The following is a 19,556-nucleotide window of genomic DNA, read 5'->3' as shown; positions in this document are numbered from 1 at the left end:
GAGTGGGGAGCTGGAAATCCTCCATTCTCGTTTTAAAATTTTCCAAAAGAAGGAACAGAAAAGGATGGCCAAATGATGTTTCCTCAAAGGCTCTGTCCTCCGTTCTTAATGCTACCTTGCTAACGCGGGAATGGCGAATAGTATGGAAAAAAGAAAAAAATTATATATATATATATATATATATATATATATATATCTTTTCTTTTTCTTTCAAACTATTCGCCATTTCCCGCATTAGCGAGGTAGCGTTAAGAACAGAGGACTGGGCCTTTGAGGGAATACCCTCACCTGGCCCAATTCTCTGTCTCCCGCGTTTGCGAGGTAGCGCAAGGAAACAGACGAAAGAAATGGCCCAACCCCCCCCATACACATGTATATACATACGTCCACACACGCAAATATACATACCTACCCAGCTTTCCATGGTTTACCCCAGACGCTTCACATGCCCTGCTTCAATCCACTGACAGCACGTCAACCCCGGTATACCACATCGCTCCAATTCACTCTATTCCTTGCCCTCCTTTCACCCTCCTGCATGTTCAGGCCCCGATCACACAAAATCTTTTTCACTCCATCTTTCCACCTCCAATTTGGTCTCCCTCTTCTCCTTGTTCCCTCCACCTCCGACACATATATCCTCTTGGTCAATCTTTCCTCACTCATCCTCTCCATGTGCCCAAACCACTTCAAAACACCCTCTTCTGCTCTCTCAACCACGCTCTTTTTATTTCCACACATCTCTCTTACCCTTACGTTACTCACTCGATCAAACCACCTCACACCACACATTGTCCTCAAACATCTCATTTCCAGCACATCCATCCTCCTGCGCACAACCCTATCCATAGCCCACGCCTCGCAACCATACAACATTGTTGGAACCACTATTCCTTCAAACATACCCATTTTTGCTTTCCGAGATAATGTTCTCGACTTCCACACATTCTTCAAGGCTCCCAGTATTTTCGCCCCCTCCCCCACCCTACGATTCACTTCTGCTTCCATGGTTCTATCCGCTGCCAGATCCACTCCCAGATATCTAAAACACTTTACTTCCTCCAGTTTTTCTCCATTCAAACTTACCTCCCAATTGACTTGACCCACAACCCTACTGTACCTAATAACCTTGCTCTTATTCACATTTACTCTTAACTTTCTTCTTTCACACACTTTACCAAACTCAGTCACCAGCTTCTGCAGTTTCTCACATGAATCAGCCACCAGCGCTGTATCATCAGCGAACAACAACTGACTCACTTCCCAAGCTCTCTCATCCCCAACAGACTTCATACTTGCCCCTCTTTCCAAAACTCTTGCATTTACCTCCCTAACAACCCCATCCATAAACAAATTAAACAACCATGGAGACATCACACACCCCTGCCGCAAACCTACATTCACTGAGAACCAATCACTTTCCTCTCTTCCTACACGTACACATGCCTTACATCCTCGATAAAAACTTTTCACTGCTTCTAACAACTTGCCTCCCACACCATATATTCTTAATACCTTCCACAGAGCATCTCTATCAACTCTATCATATGCCTTCTCCAGATCCATAAATGCTACATACAAATCCATTTGCTTTTCTAAGTATTTCTCGCATACATTCTTCAAAGCAAACACCTGATCCACACATCCTCTACCACTTCTGAAACCACACTGCTCTTCCCCAATCTGATGCTCTGTACATGCCTTCACCCTCTCAATCAATACCCTCCCATATAATTTACCAGAATACTCAACAAACTTATACCTCTGTAATTTGAGCACTCACTCTTATCCCCTTTGCCTTTGTACAATGGCACTATGCACGCATTCCGCCAATCCTCAGGCACCTCACCATGAGTCATACATACATTAAATAACCTTACCAACCAGTCAACAATACAGTCACCCCCTTTTTTAATAGATTCCACTGCAATACCATCCAAACCTGCTGCCTTGCCGGCTTTCATCTTCCGCAAAGCTTTCACTACCTCTTCTCTGTTTACCAAATCATTTTCCCTAACCCTCTCACTTTGCACACCACCTTGACCAAAACACCCTATATCTGCCACTCTATCATCAAACACATTCAACAGACCTTCAAAATACTCACTCCATCTCCTTCTCACATCACCACTACTTGTTATCACCTCCCCACTTGCGTCCTTCACCGAAGTTCCCATTTGCTCCCTTGTCTTACGCTCTTTATTTACCTCCTTCCAGAACATCTTTTTATTCTCCCTAAAATTTAATGATACTCTCTCACCCCAACTCTCATTTGCCCTTTTTTTCACCTCTTGCACCTTTCTCTTGACCTCCTGTCTCTTTCTTTTATACATCTCCCACTCAATTGCATTTTTTCCCTGCAAAAATCGTCCAAATGCCTCTCTCTTCTCTTTCACTAATACTCTTACTTCTTCATCCCACCACTCACTACCCTTTCTGATCAACCCACCTCCCACTCTTCTCATGCCACAAGCATCTTTTGCGCAATACATATATATATATATATATATATATATATATATATATATATATATATATATATATATATATATATATATATGGGTAAAACTGAAAGTTGATGGAGAGAGATGGGTCATTATTGGTGCATATGCACCTGGGCATGAGAAGAAAGATCATGAGAGGCAAGTGTTTTGGGAGCAGCTGAATGAGTGTGTTAGTGGTTTTGATGCACAAGACCGGGTTATAGTGATGGGTGATTTGAATGCAAAGGTGAGTAATGTGGCAGTTGAGGGAATAATTGCTATACATGGAGTGTTCAGTGTTGTAAATGGAAATGGTGAAGAGCTTGTAGATTTATGTGCTGTAAAAAGACTGGTGATTGGGAATACCTGGTTTAAAAAGCGTGATATACATAAGTATACGTATGTAAGTAGGAGAGATGGCCAGAAAGCGTTATTGGATTACGTGTTAATTGACAGGCGCGCGAAAGAGAGACTTTTGGATGTAAATGTGCTGGGAGGTGCAACTGGAGGAATGTCTGATCATTGACTTGTGGAGGCTAAGGTGAAGATTTGTATGGGTTTTCAGAAAAGAAGAGTGAATGATGGGGTGAAGAGGGTGGTGAGAGTAAGTGAGCTTGGGAAGGAGACTTGTGTGAGGAAGTAAAAGGAGAGACTGAGTACAGAATGGAAAAAGGTGAGAACAATGGAAGGGGAGTGGGGGAGGAATGGGATGTATTTAGGGAATCAGTGATGGATTGCGCAAAAGATGCTTGTGGCATGAGAAGCGTGGGAGGTGGGTTGATTAGAAAGGGTAGTGATTGGTGGGATGAAGAAGTAAGATTATTAGTGAAAGAGAAGAGAGAGGCATTTGGACGATTTTTGCAGGGAAAAAATGCAATTGAGTGGGAGATGTATAAAAGAAAGAGACAGGAGGTCAAGAGAAAGGTGCAAGAGGTGAAAAAGAGGGCAAATGAGAGTTGGGGAGAGAGAGTATCATTAAATTTTAGGGAGAATAAAAAGATGTTCTGGAAGGAGGTAACTAAAGTGCGTAAGACAAGGGAGCAAATGGGAACTTCAGTGAAGGGCGCTAATGGGGAGGTTATAACAAGTAGTGGTGATGTGAGAAGGAGATGGAGTGAGTATTTTGAAGGTTTGTTGAATGTGTTTGATGATAGAGTGGCAGATATAGGGTGTTTTGGTCGAGGTGGTGTGCAAAGTGAGAGGGTTGGGGAAAATGATTTGGTAAACAGAGAAGAGGTAGTAAAAGCTTTGCGGAAGATGAAAGCCGGCAAGGCAGCAGGTTTGGATGGTATTGCAGTGGAATCTATTAAAAAAGGGGGTGACTGTATTGTTGACTGGTTGGTAAGGTTATTTAATGTATGTATGACTCATGGTGAGGTGCCTGAGGATTGGCGGAATGCTTGCATAGTGCCATTGTACAAAGGCAAAGGGGATAAGAGTGAGTGCTCAAATTACAGAGGTATAAGTTTGTTGAGTATTCCTGGTAAATTATATGGGAGGGTATTGATTGAGTGGGTGAAGGCATGTACAGAGCATCAGATTGGGGAAGAGCAGTGTGGTTTCAGAAGTGGTAGAGGATGTGTGGATCAGGTGTTTGCTTTGAAGAATGTATGTGAGAAATACTTAGAAAAGCAAATGGATTTGTATGTAGCATTTATGGATCTGGAGAAGGCATATGATAGAGTTGATAGAGATGCTCTGTGGAAGGTATTAAGAATATATGGTGTGGGTGGCAAGTTGTTAGAAGCAGTGAAAAGTTTTTATCGAGGATGTAAGGCATGTGTACGTGTAGGAAGAGAGGAAAGTGATTGGTTCTCAGTGAATGTAGGTTTGCGGCAAGGGTGTGTGATGTCTCCATGGTTGTTTAAGTTATTTATGGATAGAGTGGTTAGGGAGGTAAATGCAAGAGTCATGGAGAGAGGGGCAAGTATACAGTATGTTGGGGATGACAGGGCCCAGGAAATGGGTCAGTCACTGTTCGCTGATGAAACAGCAATGGTGGCTGATTTAAGTGAGCAACTGTAAAAGTTGGTGACAGAGTTTGGAAGAAAGTGTGAAAGGAGAAAGTTGAGAGTGAAAGTTAAGGGACAAGTTAGTTGGGATATAAGTTTAAATGGAGAAAATTGAAGGAAGTGATGTGTTTTAGATATCTGGGAGTGGATTTAGCAGTGAATGGAACCATGGAAGCAGAAGTGAGTTATAGGGGAGGGAGGGATGAAGAATATGTAGAAAGAGAGAACATTATCTTGGAGAGCAAAAATGGGTATGTTTGAAGGCATAGTAGTGCTAACAATATTATATGGTTACTAAGCGTAGGCTATAGATAAGCTTGTTAGAACTACTATTCCTTCAAACACAGAGATTTTTCCTCTCCAAGTTAATGTTCTCCCTTTCCACATATTCTTCATAGCTCCCAGAACCTTTGCTCCCACCCCCACCCTATGATTCACTTCTGTTTACTTGGTTCCATTCTCTGCCAGGTCCACTTGAACATAACTAAAACACTTTAACTTCCCTCAGTTTTTCTCCATTCAAACTTACATCACAACCAACTTATCCCTAAACTCTGCTGAAGCTAATAACCTTGCTCTTATTCACATTTACTTTCAACTTTCTCCTTTCACACACTTTTCCAAACTCTTCATCGACTTCTGAAGTTTCTCACTCGAATGAGCCACCAGAGCTGTATCATCATCGAACAACAACTGACTCACTTCCCAAGCCCTCTCATCCCCAACAGACTGCATACTTGCCCTTCTCTCCAAAGCTCTTGCATTTACCTCCCTAACCATCCTATCCATTAACAACTTATACAATCATGGGGACATTACACACCCCTGCCATAGACCAACCTTCACTGGTAACCAATCACTCTCCTCTCTTTCTACTCCTTCACATGCCTTACATCCTTGATAAAAACTCACTGCTAGCAGCATACCTCCCACACCATATACTCTTAAGACCTTCCACAAAGCATCTCTATCCACCCTATCATATGCCTTCTCCAGATCCTTAAATACCACATACAAATCCATCTGTTTCTGTGAGTATTACTCACACTTATTTTTTAAAGCAAACACCTGATCCACACATCTTCTACCACTTCTGAAATCACACTACTCCTCCCCAGTCTGATACAATGGCACTATACATGCATTCCACCAATCCTTAGGCACTTCACCATGATCCATACATACACTGAAAATCCTTACCAACCAATCATTAACACAGTCACCCCCTTTGTTAATAAATTCAACTGCAATACCATCCAACCTCGCTGCCTTCGTTGGATATGATCATCTTTTTCACTCCATCCTTCAACCTCCAATTTGATCTCCCACTTCTACTTGTTCCCTCCGCCTCTGACACATATATCCTCTTTTTCAATCTTTCCTCTCTCATTTTCTCCATGTGACCAATAACACTCTCTGACCATCTCTCCTACTTACATATGTATACTCATGTAAATCTCTCTTTTTAAACCAGGTATTCTCAATCACCAGTCTTTTTTAGCACACAAATCTACAAACTCTTCATCATTTCCATTTACAACACAGAACACACCATGTACACCAATTATTCCCTCAACTGCCACATTGCTCACCTTTCCATTCAAATTACCCATCACTATAACCTGGTCTCATATATCAAAACTGCTAACACACTCACTCAGCTGCTCCCAAAACAATTGCCTCTCCCCTCTCCCTGTGGATAGGGGAGAAAGAATACTTCCCACATATTCCCTGTATGTCATAGAAGGCAACTAAAAGGAGAGGGAGTGGGGAGCTGGAAATCCTCCATTCTCGTTTTAAAATTTTCCAAAAGAAGGAACAGAAAAGGATGGCCAAATGATGTTTCCTCAAAGGCTCTGTCCTCCGTTCTTAATGCTACCTTGCTAACGCGGGAATGGCGAATAGTATGGAAAAAAGAAAAAAATTATATATATATATATATATATATATATATATCTTTTCTTTTTCTTTCAAACTATTCGCCATTTCCTGCATTAGCGAGGTAGCGTTAAGAACAGAGGACTGGGCCTTTGAGGGAATACCCTCACCTGGCCCAATTCTCTGTCTCCCGCGTTTGCGAGGTAGCGCAAGGAAACAGACGAAAGAAATGGCCCAACCCCCCCCATACACATGTATATACATACGTCCACACACGCAAATATACATACCTACCCAGCTTTCCATGGTTTACCCCAGACGCTTCACATGCCCTGCTTCAATCCACTGACAGCACGTCAACCCCGGTATACCACATCGCTCCAATTCACTCTATTCCTTGCCCTCCTTTCACCCTCCTGCATGTTCAGGCCCCGATCACACAAAATCTTTTTCACTCCATCTTTCCACCTCCAATTTGGTCTCCCTCTTCTCCTTGTTCCCTCCACCTCCGACACATATATCCTCTTGGTCAATCTTTCCTCACTCATCCTCTCCATGTGCCCAAACCACTTCAAAACACCCTCTTCTGCTCTCTCAACCACGCTCTTTTTATTTCCACACATCTCTCTTACCCTTACGTTACTCACTCGATCAAACCACCTCACACCACACATTGTCCTCAAACATCTCATTTCCAGCACATCCATCCTCCTGCGCACAACCCTATCCATAGCCCACGCCTCGCAACCATACAACATTGTTGGAACCACTATTCCTTCAAACATACCCATTTTTGCTTTCCGAGATAATGTTCTCGACTTCCACACATTCTTCAAGGCTCCCAGTATTTTCGCCCCCTCCCCCACCCTACGATTCACTTCTGCTTCCATGGTTCTATCCGCTGCCAGATCCACTCCCAGATATCTAAAACACTTTACTTCCTCCAGTTTTTCTCCATTCAAACTTACCTCCCAATTGACTTGACCCACAACCCTACTGTACCTAATAACCTTGCTCTTATTCACATTTACTCTTAACTTTCTTCTTTCACACACTTTACCAAACTCAGTCACCAGCTTCTGCAGTTTCTCACATGAATCAGCCACCAGCGCTGTATCATCAGCGAACAACAACTGACTCACTTCCCAAGCTCTCTCATCCCCAACAGACTTCATACTTGCCCCTCTTTCCAAAACTCTTGCATTTACCTCCCTAACAACCCCATCCATAAACAAATTAAACAACCATGGAGACATCACACACCCCTGCCGCAAACCTACATTCACTGAGAACCAATCACTTTCCTCTCTTCCTACACGTACACATGCCTTACATCCTCGATAAAAACTTTTCACTGCTTCTAACAACTTTCCTCCCACACCATATATTCTTAATACCTTCCACAGAGCATCTCTATCAACTCTATCATATGCCTTCTCCAGATCCATAAATGCTACATACAAATCCATTTGCTTTTCTAAGTATTTCTCGCATACATTCTTCAAAGCAAACACCTGATCCACACATCCTCTACCACTTCTGAAACCACACTGCTCTTCCCCAATCTGATGCTCTGTACATGCCTTCACCCTCTCAATCAATACCCTCCCATATAATTTACCAGAAATACTCAACAAACTTATACCTCTGTAATTTGAGCACTCACTCTTATCCCCTTTGCCTTTGTACAATGGCACTATGCACGCATTCCGCCAATCCTCAGGCACCTCACCATGAGTCATACATACATTAAATAACCTTACCAACCAGTCAACAATACAGTCACCCCCTTTTTTAATAGATTCCACTGCAATACCATCCAAACCTGCTGCCTTGCCGGCTTTCATCTTCCGCAAAGCTTTCACTACCTCTTATCTGTTTACCAAATCATTTTCCCTAACCCTCTCACTTTGCACACCACCTTGACCAAAACACCCTATATCTGCCACTCTATCATCAAACACATTCAACAGACCTTCAAAATACTCACTCCATCTCCTTCTCACATCACCACTACTTGTTATCACCTCCCCACTTGCGTCCTTCACCGAAGTTCCCATTTGCTCCCTTGTCTTACGCTCTTTATTTACCTCCTTCCAGAACATCTTTTTATTCTCCCTAAAATTTAATGATACTCTCTCACCCCAACTCTCATTTGCCCTTTTTTTCACCTCTTGCACCTTTCTCTTGACCTCCTGTCTCTTTCTTTTATACATCTCCCACTCAATTGCATTTTTTCCCTGCAAAAATCGTCCAAATGCCTCTCTCTTCTCTTTCACTAATACTCTTACTTCTTCATCCCACCACTCACTACCCTTTCTGATCAACCCACCTCCCACTCTTCTCATGCCACAAGCATCTTTTGCGCAATACATATATATATATATATATATATATATATATATATATATATATATATATATATATATATATATATATATATATGGGTAAAACTGAAAGTTGATGGAGAGAGATGGGTCATTATTGGTGCATATGCACCTGGGCATGAGAAGAAAGATCATGAGAGGCAAGTGTTTTGGGAGCAGCTGAATGAGTGTGTTAGTGGTTTTGATGCACAAGACCGGGTTATAGTGATGGGTGATTTGAATGCAAAGGTGAGTAATGTGGCAGTTGAGGGAATAATTGCTATACATGGAGTGTTCAGTGTTGTAAATGGAAATGGTGAAGAGCTTGTAGATTTATGTGCTGTAAAAAGACTGGTGATTGGGAATACCTGGTTTAAAAAGCGTGATATACATAAGTATACGTATGTAAGTAGGAGAGATGGCCAGAAAGCGTTATTGGATTACGTGTTAATTGACAGGCGCGCGAAAGAGAGACTTTTGGATGTAAATGTGCTGGGAGGTGCAACTGGAGGAATGTCTGATCATTGACTTGTGGAGGCTAAGGTGAAGATTTGTATGGGTTTTCAGAAAAGAAGAGTGAATGATGGGGTGAAGAGGGTGGTGAGAGTAAGTGAGCTTGGGAAGGAGACTTGTGTGAGGAAGTAAAAGGAGAGACTGAGTACAGAATGGAAAAAGGTGAGAACAATGGAAGGGGAGTGGGGGAGGAATGGGATGTATTTAGGGAATCAGTGATGGATTGCGCAAAAGATGCTTGTGGCATGAGAAGCGTGGGAGGTGGGTTGATTAGAAAGGGTAGTGATTGGTGGGATGAAGAAGTAAGATTATTAGTGAAAGAGAAGAGAGAGGCATTTGGACGATTTTTGCAGGGAAAAAATGCAATTGAGTGGGAGATGTATAAAAGAAAGAGACAGGAGGTCAAGAGAAAGGTGCAAGAGGTGAAAAAGAGGGCAAATGAGAGTTGGGGAGAGAGAGTATCATTAAATTTTAGGGAGAATAAAAAGATGTTCTGGAAGGAGGTAACTAAAGTGCGTAAGACAAGGGAGCAAATGGGAACTTCAGTGAAGGGCGCTAATGGGGAGGTTATAACAAGTAGTGGTGATGTGAGAAGGAGATGGAGTGAGTATTTTGAAGGTTTGTTGAATGTGTTTGATGATAGAGTGGCAGATATAGGGTGTTTTGGTCGAGGTGGTGTGCAAAGTGAGAGGGTTGGGGAAAATGATTTGGTAAACAGAGAAGAGGTAGTAAAAGCTTTGCGGAAGATGAAAGCCGGCAAGGCAGCAGGTTTGGATGGTATTGCAGTGGAATCTATTAAAAAAGGGGGTGACTGTATTGTTGACTGGTTGGTAAGGTTATTTAATGTATGTATGACTCATGGTGAGGTGCCTGAGGATTGGCGGAATGCTTGCATAGTGCCATTGTACAAAGGCAAAGGGGATAAGAGTGAGTGCTCAAATTACAGAGGTATAAGTTTGTTGAGTATTCCTGGTAAATTATATGGGAGGGTATTGATTGAGTGGGTGAAGGCATGTACAGAGCATCAGATTGGGGAAGAGCAGTGTGGTTTCAGAAGTGGTAGAGGATGTGTGGATCAGGTGTTTGCTTTGAAGAATGTATGTGAGAAATACTTAGAAAAGCAAATGGATTTGTATGTAGCATTTATGGATCTGGAGAAGGCATATGATAGAGTTGATAGAGATGCTCTGTGGAAGGTATTAAGAATATATGGTGTGGGTGGCAAGTTGTTAGAAGCAGTGAAAAGTTTTTATCGAGGATGTAAGGCATGTGTACGTGTAGGAAGAGAGGAAAGTGATTGGTTCTCAGTGAATGTAGGTTTGCGGCAAGGGTGTGTGATGTCTCCATGGTTGTTTAAGTTGTTTATGGATGGGGTTGTTAGGGAGGTGAATGCAAGAGTTTTGGAAAGAGGGGCAAGAATGAAGTCTGTTGTGGATGAGAGAGCTTGGGAAGTGAGTCAGTTGTTGTTCGCTGATGATACAGCGCTGGTGGCTGATTCATGTGAGAAACTGCAGAATCTGGTGACTGAGTTTGGTAAAGTGTGTGAAAGAAGAAAGTTAAGAGTAAATGTGAATAAGAGCAAGGTTATTAGGTACAGTAGGGTTGAGGGTCAAGTCAATTGGGAGGTAAGTTTGAATGGAGAAAAACTGGAGGAAGTAAAGTGTTTTAGATATCTGGGAGTGGATCTGGCAGCGGATAGAAGCATGGAAGCGGAAGTGAATCGTAGGGTGGGGGAGGGGGCGAAAATACTGGGAGCCTTGAAGAATGTGTGGAAGTCGAGAACATTAAAAAAATGGGTATGTTTGAAGGAATAGTGGTTCCAACAATGTTGTATGGTTTCGAGGCGTGGGCTATGGATAGAGTTGTGCGGAGGAGGATGGATGTGCTGGAAATGAGATCTTTGAGGACAATGTGTGGTGTGAGGTGGTTTGATCGAGTGAGTAATGTAAGGGTAAGAGAGATGTGTGGAAATAAAAGAGCGTGGTTGAGAGAGCAGAAGAGGGTGTTTTGAAATGGTTTGGGCACATGGAGAGAATGAGTGAGGAAAGATTGACCAAGAGGATATATGTGTCGGAGGTGGAGGGAACGAGGAGAAGTGGGAGACCAAATTGGAGGTGGAAAGATGGAGTGAAAAAGATTTTGAGTGATCGGGGCCTGAACATGCAGGAGGGTGAAAGCCTGGCAAGGAATAGAGTGAATTGGATCGATGTGGTATATCGGGGTTGACGTGCTGTCAATGGATTGAATCAGGGCATGTGAAGCGTCTGGGGTAAACCATGGAAAGTTGTGTGGGGCCTGGATGTGGAAAGGGAGCTGTAGTTTTGGGCATTAATGCATGACAGCTAGAGACTGAGTGTGAATGAATGGGGCATTTGTTGTCTTTTCCTAGCGCTACCTCGCACACATGAGGGGTAAGGGGGATGTTATTCCATGTGTGGCGAGGTGGCGATGGGAGTGAATGGGGGCAGACAGTGTGAGTTGTGTGCATGTGTATATATGTATGTGTCTGTGTGTGTATATATATGTGTACATTGAGATGTATGGGTATGTATATTTGCGTGTGTGGACGTGTATGTATATACATGTGTATGGGGGTGGGTTGGGCCATTTCTTTCGTCTGTTTCCTTGCGCTACCTTGCGCTATATATATATATATATATATATATATATATATATATATATATATATATTGTATATGTATATATATATTGCTTTGAAGAATGTATGTGAGAAATACTTAGAAAAGCAAATGGATTTGTATGTAGCATTTATGGATCTGGAGAAGGCATATGATAGAGTTGATAGAGATGCTCTGTGGAAGGTATTAAGAATATATGGTGTGGGAGGCAAGTTGTTAGAAGCAGTGAAAAGTTTTTATCGAGGATGTAAGGCATGTGTACATGTAGGAAGAGAGGAAAGTGATTGGTTCTCAGTGAATGTAGGTTTGCGGCAGGGGTGTGTGATGTCTCCATGGTTGTTTAATTTGTTTATGGATGGGCATGTGAAGCGTCTGGGGTAAACCATGGAAAGCTGTGTAGGTATGTATATTTGCGTGTGTGGACGTATGTATATACATGTGTATGGGGGTGGGTTGGGCCATTTCTTTCATCTGTTTCCTTGCGCTACCTCAAAAATGCGGGAGACAGCGACAAAGCAAAAAAAAAAAAAAAAATATATATATATATATATATATATATATATATATATATATATATATATATATATATATTTTTTTTTTTTTTTGTCTCCCGCATTTGCGAGGTAGCGCAAGGAAACAGACGAAAGAAATGGCCCAACCCACCCCCATACACATGTATATACATACGTCCACACACGCAAATATACATACCTACACAGCTTTCCATGGTTTACCCCAGACGCTTCACATGCCCTGATTCAATCCACTGACAGCACGTCAACCCCGGTATACCACATTGATCCAATTCACTCTATTCCTTGCCCTCCTTTCACCCTCCTGCATGTTCAGGCCCCGATCACACAAAATCTTTTTCACTCCATCTTTCCACCTCCAATTTGGTCTCCCACTTCTCCTCGTTCCCTCCACCTCCGACACATATATCCTCTTGGTCAATCTTTCCTCACTCATTCTCTCCATGTGCCCAGACCATTTCAAAACACCCTCTTCTGCTCTCTCAACCACGCTCTTTTTATTTCCACACATCTCTCTTACCCTTACGTTACTTACTCGATCAAACCACCTCACACCACACATTCTCCTCAAACATCTCATTTCCAGCACATCCATCCTCCTGCGCACAACTCTATCCATAGCCCATGCCTCGCAACCATACAACATTGTTGGAACCACTATTCCTTCAAACAGACCCATTTTTGCTTTCCGAGATAATGTTCTCGACTTCCACACATTCTTCAAGGTTCCCAGGATTTTCGTCCCCTCCCCCACCCTATGATCCACTTCTGCTTCCATGGTTCCATCCGCTGCCAGACCCACGCCCAGATATCTAAAACACTTTACTTTCTCCAGTTTTTCTCCATTCAATCTTACCTCCCAATTGACTTGACCCTCAACCCTACTGTACCTAATTACCTTGCTCTTATTCACATTTACTCTTAACTTTCTTCTTTCACACACTTTACCAAACTCAGTCACCAGCTTCTGCAGTTTCTCACATGAATCAGCCACCAGCGCTGTATCATCAGCGAACAACAACTGACTCACTTCCCAAGCTCTCTCATCCCCAACAGACTTCATACTTGCCCCTCTTTCCAAAACTCTTGCATTCACCTCCCTAACAACCCCATCCATAAACAAATTAAACAACCGTGGAGACATAACACACCCCTGCCGCAAACCTACATTCACTGAGAACCAATCACTTTCCTCTCTTCCTACACGTACACATGCCTTACATCCTCGATAAAAACTTTTCACTGCTTCTAACAACTTGCCTCCCACACCATATATTCTTAATACCTTCCACAGAGCATCTCTATCAACTCTATCATATGCCTTCTCCAGATCCATAAATGCTACATACAAATCCATTTGCTTTTCTATGTATTTCTCACGTACATTCTTCAAAGCAAACACCTGATCCACACATCCTCTACCACTTCTGAAACCACACTGCTCTTCCCCAATCTGATGCTCTGTACATGCCTTCACCCTCTCAATCAATACCCTCCCATATAATTTACCAGGAATACTCAACAAACTTATACCTCTGTGTGTGGACATATGTATATACATGTGTATGGGGGTGGGTTGGGCCATTTCTTTCATTTGTTTCCTTGTGCTACCTCGCAAACGCAGGAGACAGCGACAAAGGGAAATACGTGGGAAGTATTCTTAATCCCCTATCCCCAGGGATAATATATGCATATATTTCTTTTTCTTTCTTTCGTACTATTCGCCATTTCCCGCGATAGCGAGGTAGCATTAAGAACAGAGGACTGAGCCTTTGAGGGAATATCCTCACCTGGCCCCCTTCTCTGTTCCTTCTTTTGGAAAATTGAAAAAAATGAGAGGGGAGGATTTCCAGCCACCCGCTCCCTCCCCTTTTAGTCGCCTTCTACGACACGCAGGGAATACGTGGGAAGCATTCTTTCTCCCCTATCCCCAGGGATATATGCATATATATATATATATATATATATATATATATATATATATATATATTTTTTTTTTTTTTTTTTTTTTTTTTTTTTATACTTTGTCGCTGTCTCCCGCGTTTGCGAGGTAGCGCAAGGAAACAGACGAAAGAAATGGCCCCCCCCCCCATACACATGTACATACACACGTCCACACACGCAAATATACATACCTACACAGCTTTCCATGGTTTACCCCAGACGCTTCACATGCCTTGCTTCAATCCACTGACAGCACGTCAACCCCTGTATACCACATGACTCCAATTCACTCTATTTCTTGCCCTCCTTTCACCCTCCTGCATGTTCAGGCCCCGATCACACAAAATCTTTTTCACTCCATCTTTCCACCTCCAATTTGGTCTCCCTCTTCTCCTCGTTCCCTCCACCTCCGACACATATATCCTCTTGGTCAATCTCTCCTCACTCATTCTCTCCATGTGCCCAAACCATTTCAAAACACCCTCTTCTGCTCTCTCAACCACGCTCTTTTTATTTCCACACATCTCTCTTACCCTTACGTTACTTACTCGATCAAACCACCTCACACCACACATTGTCCTCAAACATCTCATTTCCAGCACATCCATCCTCCTGCGCACATCTCTATCCATAGCCCACGCCTCGCAACCATACAACATTGTTGGAACCACTATTCCCTCAAACATACCCATTTTTGCTTTCCGAGATAATGTTCTCGACTTCCACACATTTTTCAAGGCTCCCAAAATTTTCGCCCCCTCCCCCACCCTATGATCCACTTCCGCTTCCATGGTTCCATCCGCTGACAGATCCACTCCCAGATATCTAAAACACTTCACTTCCTCCAGTTTTTCTCCATTCAAACTCACCTCCCAATTGACTTGACCCTCACCCCTACTGTACCTAATAACCTTGCTCTTATTCACATTTACTCTCAACTTTCTTCTTCCACACACTTTACCAAACTCAGTCACCAGCTTCTGCAGTTTCTCACATGAATCAGCCACCAGCGCTGTATCATCAGCGAACAACAACTGACTCACTTCCCAAGCTCTCTCATCCCCAACAGACTTCATACTTGCCCCTCTTTCCAGGACTCTTGCATTTACCTCCCTTACAACCCCATCCATAAACAAATTAAACAACCATGGAGACATCACACACCCCTGCCGCAAACCTACATTCACTGAGAACCAATCACTTTCCTCTCTTCCTACACGTACACATGCCTTACATCCTCGATAAAAACTTTTCACTGCTTCTAACAACTTGCCTCCCACACCATATATTCTTAATACCTTCCACAGAGCATCCCTATCAACTCTATCATATGCCTTCTCCAGATCCATAAATGCTACATACAAATCCATTTGCTTTTCTAAGTATTTCTCACATACATTCTTCAAAGCAAACACCTGATCCACACATCCTCTACCACTTCTGAAACCGCACTGCTCTTCCCCAATCTGATGCTTGCCTTTATCCATTCCTGTCGCTACCCAGCCACACAGGAAATAGCATTGCCTCCCCATATATATACATATGCATATATTTTTTTTGTTTTGTTTAACTTCGCCATTTCCCACGTTAGCGAGGTAGCGTTAAGAACAGAGGACAGGGCCTTTTTTGGAATATCCTCACCTGGCCCCCTCTGTTCCTTCTTTTGGAAAATTCAAAAAAAGAAACAAGAGGGGAGGATTTCCAGGCCCCCGCTCCCTCCCCTTTTAGTCACCTTCTACAACACGTAGGGAATACGTGGGAAGTATTCTTAATCCCCTATCCCCAGGGATAATATATGCGTATATATATACATATATATATATATATGCTTGCCTTCATCCATTCCTGTCACTACCCTGCCACACAGGAAATAGCATCGCCTCCCCAGCGAGGTAGCTCCAGGAAAACAGACAAAAAAGGCCACATTCATTCACCCTCAGTCTCTAGCTGTCATATGTAATACACAGAAACCATAGCTCCCTATCCACAGCCAGGCCCCACAGACCTTTCCATGGTTTACCCGAGATGCTTCGCATATATATAGTGTGTGTGTAGTTGTAGATGTTACTGGACTCTGCCTACGTGAGGCAACACACAAGTGAAAAGTCACCTTTGACAATGGAGTCTCATTGGGAGCACAGTCTCCTCAAAATACCTCTCACTCGAAAGGAGTCAATGTTTCTCAGCTGTTGGAAGTTGCCCAGACTTGGGCTGCAGAACCTTTTAGAAAGGTCCTGAGTAACATCAGGACTCTCATGAAAAGTGTTCCTGGAATGATTATAAGTAAATACATGTATGTATATTCACTACTTACTTCTTGCTGTGTGAGTCCTTTCTATCCTTATGTGGTTCTTGCAGCATTCAGGAAATTAGTCACTTCCATTGGATAGGATCATATGTTTTAAACTGTTCTGATGTGTATGCATTTGTTTGCAGAGTCTGTAGGGCAATTGAGCATTATGTACTAATTGCTTGGGTTCTCCTTTATGGGAGTTGTATTGTGAGCATGTAGGTTTTTGGATACATGGAGAGTAAGTGACAGCCAACACTTCATTGGTTATCATGTTGCACTCATCTTACCCAGGAAGCTGTCTTTTCTTTCAGCCTCATCCACATGTGGACTGCTGGCATTCTGTCTACAAACATACAATCTCTCCTTGTCACACTTATCTCTTGACATCACTTAACTCACTCAACTCAGAAGCTGGGATCCGACATGAGTCTGTTGTAGGTGGAACATCCCAGATCCTCAAGGTTAACCACTTTAGCACGGCATTTGAAAACAGTGGTAAAGAGAGCTTCGATATATTCTCCCTTGAAGAGCAATACGTTGTACTGGTTAAGCACACTAACAAATTCATTTATGTCGACGAAATGGGAGGGTCTTGAGACGATGGTGCAGGTTGTCAAGTCGAAAATTGCTGCCTCAGTGCAGTACATTGCGTGGAGGTGTTCTGTGCTGATGCCTTCTTCTACAAAGTTGATATAAACTACGGCTGCTTGCAAACGCTGGTGCCGTTCAAGGAAGGCCCAATAGAAAGAATCGCCAAATGGTACAGGAGTTGTCCTGTAAGATACCATTTGAGAAAAAGACCAGCAGCTTCTGCGAAGGTTAGAAGATTTGAGATAGAATGGCTGGGCAGTTGGTGGGCAAGGGATGTGAACGCCTCCATAGCTCTGCATTTTGGAAGATCATGGTTTTCTCTGATGTTGGCAAACTTGAGTTAAACTTTCCCACTTATGCTCTGGACACCATCCATCATTAGCTATCAGTCTAAATCTGTGATTCCTGTTCCCTCTGGGAACTCCCTCAAGGGGATAGCCATGGTTTAAGAGTCTCCATAACTGGTGAACTCCATTGCTGCTTAGCCTTTTGTGCCACTGGAAGATAGCAACTCTAGCAGAGTATTTCCAGAGGCTCCCATCTAATGTTTCTACCTGACTTCTACCTACTGAGTCTATCTAATATCCTTACCAAATAATCTTGCTAATGTTCATGCCTACTACTTGTACTTAATGCTCCTGCTTAATGTTCATACCTTCTACCTCTATCTACCGCTACTACCATTTTGCCAAATAGACTGGACTAATGCACAGTACTCACTGCAGGAAATTCAATGAACATCATCACTGTAGCAGTCTCCATTCATTTTGATGTTCTTAGCAAGCACTTGAAATCTCCCATGCCCAAACTCTCCACTGAAGCAACCCAAATCATGACTGAGTCCAGTTGTTTAACAGTCATTTGCACATAATGGGGTCAAGGGTATTCATGTGTGAAGAACATCTAAATTAATCATGCCTCACTGTATCACAGTGGAAAGTTGACTCATTGCTTTTCCAGTCCTCAACAGTGAAATATTTGTAGTCCCTTTCAAAATCAAGACGAGCAGCATGCATCTTGCAAGTCATTAGGGGTTTTCTGGTTGGGGAACGAAGAAGCAGGTTCAGGTGTTTCTGGGAGCGCCTTTGAGTGGTGCCTTCTGCAACACTTCCAAGGAGAGTGGGATAGGATTGCTTCAATTGTCTTGCTGTGATGCATGGATTTATCAATACTTGTCTCTATATAAGCTCATCGATAGTTGCTGAAGTCTTTCTGAGACACCCTGGTACAGATTTACAAGGTGGAACTTCATCTTGTAGGATATTCTTGGGTTTTGCAAAGAGGCTGTATATGGCTGACTTGCTCACCCCCGTACGCAGACAAATCTCCTTCATTGACATATTTGCCTCCCTCAAGGCGAGAATTCAAGCCTTTTTCTCCAGGGTGAGCTTCTTGTGCCCCATTCTAAGGTGTGGGTGGGTAGCAGTTGGACAAAATGTGAATGAAATAGAAAAAAGTGTCTTTGTTAATCTAGCAACTCATGGCATACATCCTCTGTCTAGCTTGTCCCATGAGGCACTCATTTGCTCCTCAGGCTAGGGTGACTGGATCACCAGGAGAGTTGCCAAGTACTAGTTAAGTGAAATATGAGCAACAGAGAGTTGCCAAGTATTAGTTAAGTGAGATATGAGCAACAGAGAGTTGCCAAGTACTAGTTAAGTGAGATATGAGCATTCAGTAAGCTGGTAGACACAGACATTCTAAGAACACCCAACCACGCAACAAAAGGCCCCATATTCCTCAGACTTTCTGAGGGCACTGTAGATGTTTCAAGGTCCTATGGAAAAAAGGAAAAAAGTGTTTTGTTGCCATGTGTTATAAATCTTAATATAGATATATCTGATGTTAGCAGTGATAGGCTTCAGCAGTATGCTGAATGATATTGAGGTAAGTTGACTTTAAGAAAATGGCAAGAGAATGACTGAGACCATATTTAATTACAATGATAAAAGCAATTGCTATTATAGTTTAATCCCATCAAAATACAGGGTAAAACCCCTCATCTTAGATGCATTTCTAATCCATGCAGTCCTGAATCTTCAATGTACTTTTTTCTTGATTTAGTTGAGATGTGAGAGGTGTTTATGTACCTGATCAACCAAGTGGAACTTGGACCAGTTAATGATGAAAGTTAGATAGTTTAAATTTGTGACCCATACATTGCTTGCACAATTTGTTCATATACATAGCTTGGAAACAAATAAGAAAATATTCTGATATGTACACAACTTGGAAACAAATAGGAAAAATATTTTCTAATATTGATCACAGCATTTGGGGATTGAATGTGATAATGTTCTTTGAT

At 42.5% G+C, this 19,556-nt stretch overlaps 1 protein-coding gene across 1 annotated transcript in view; it reads left to right on the top strand.

Annotated features, from left to right (window-relative positions):
* Positions 1 to 19,556, top strand: part of LOC139755680 (uncharacterized) — a 47,126-nt gene that overhangs the window by 15,445 nt on the left and 12,125 nt on the right. The window lies entirely within an intron of this gene.

This window comes from Panulirus ornatus, chromosome 19 (genome assembly GCF_036320965.1).
Source record: "Panulirus ornatus isolate Po-2019 chromosome 19, ASM3632096v1, whole genome shotgun sequence".
NCBI classification, from domain to species: Eukaryota; Metazoa; Arthropoda; class Malacostraca; order Decapoda; family Palinuridae; genus Panulirus; species Panulirus ornatus.
The sequence above is the reverse complement of the archived record's forward strand: the minus strand, read 5'-3'. Positions and strand labels throughout refer to the sequence as shown.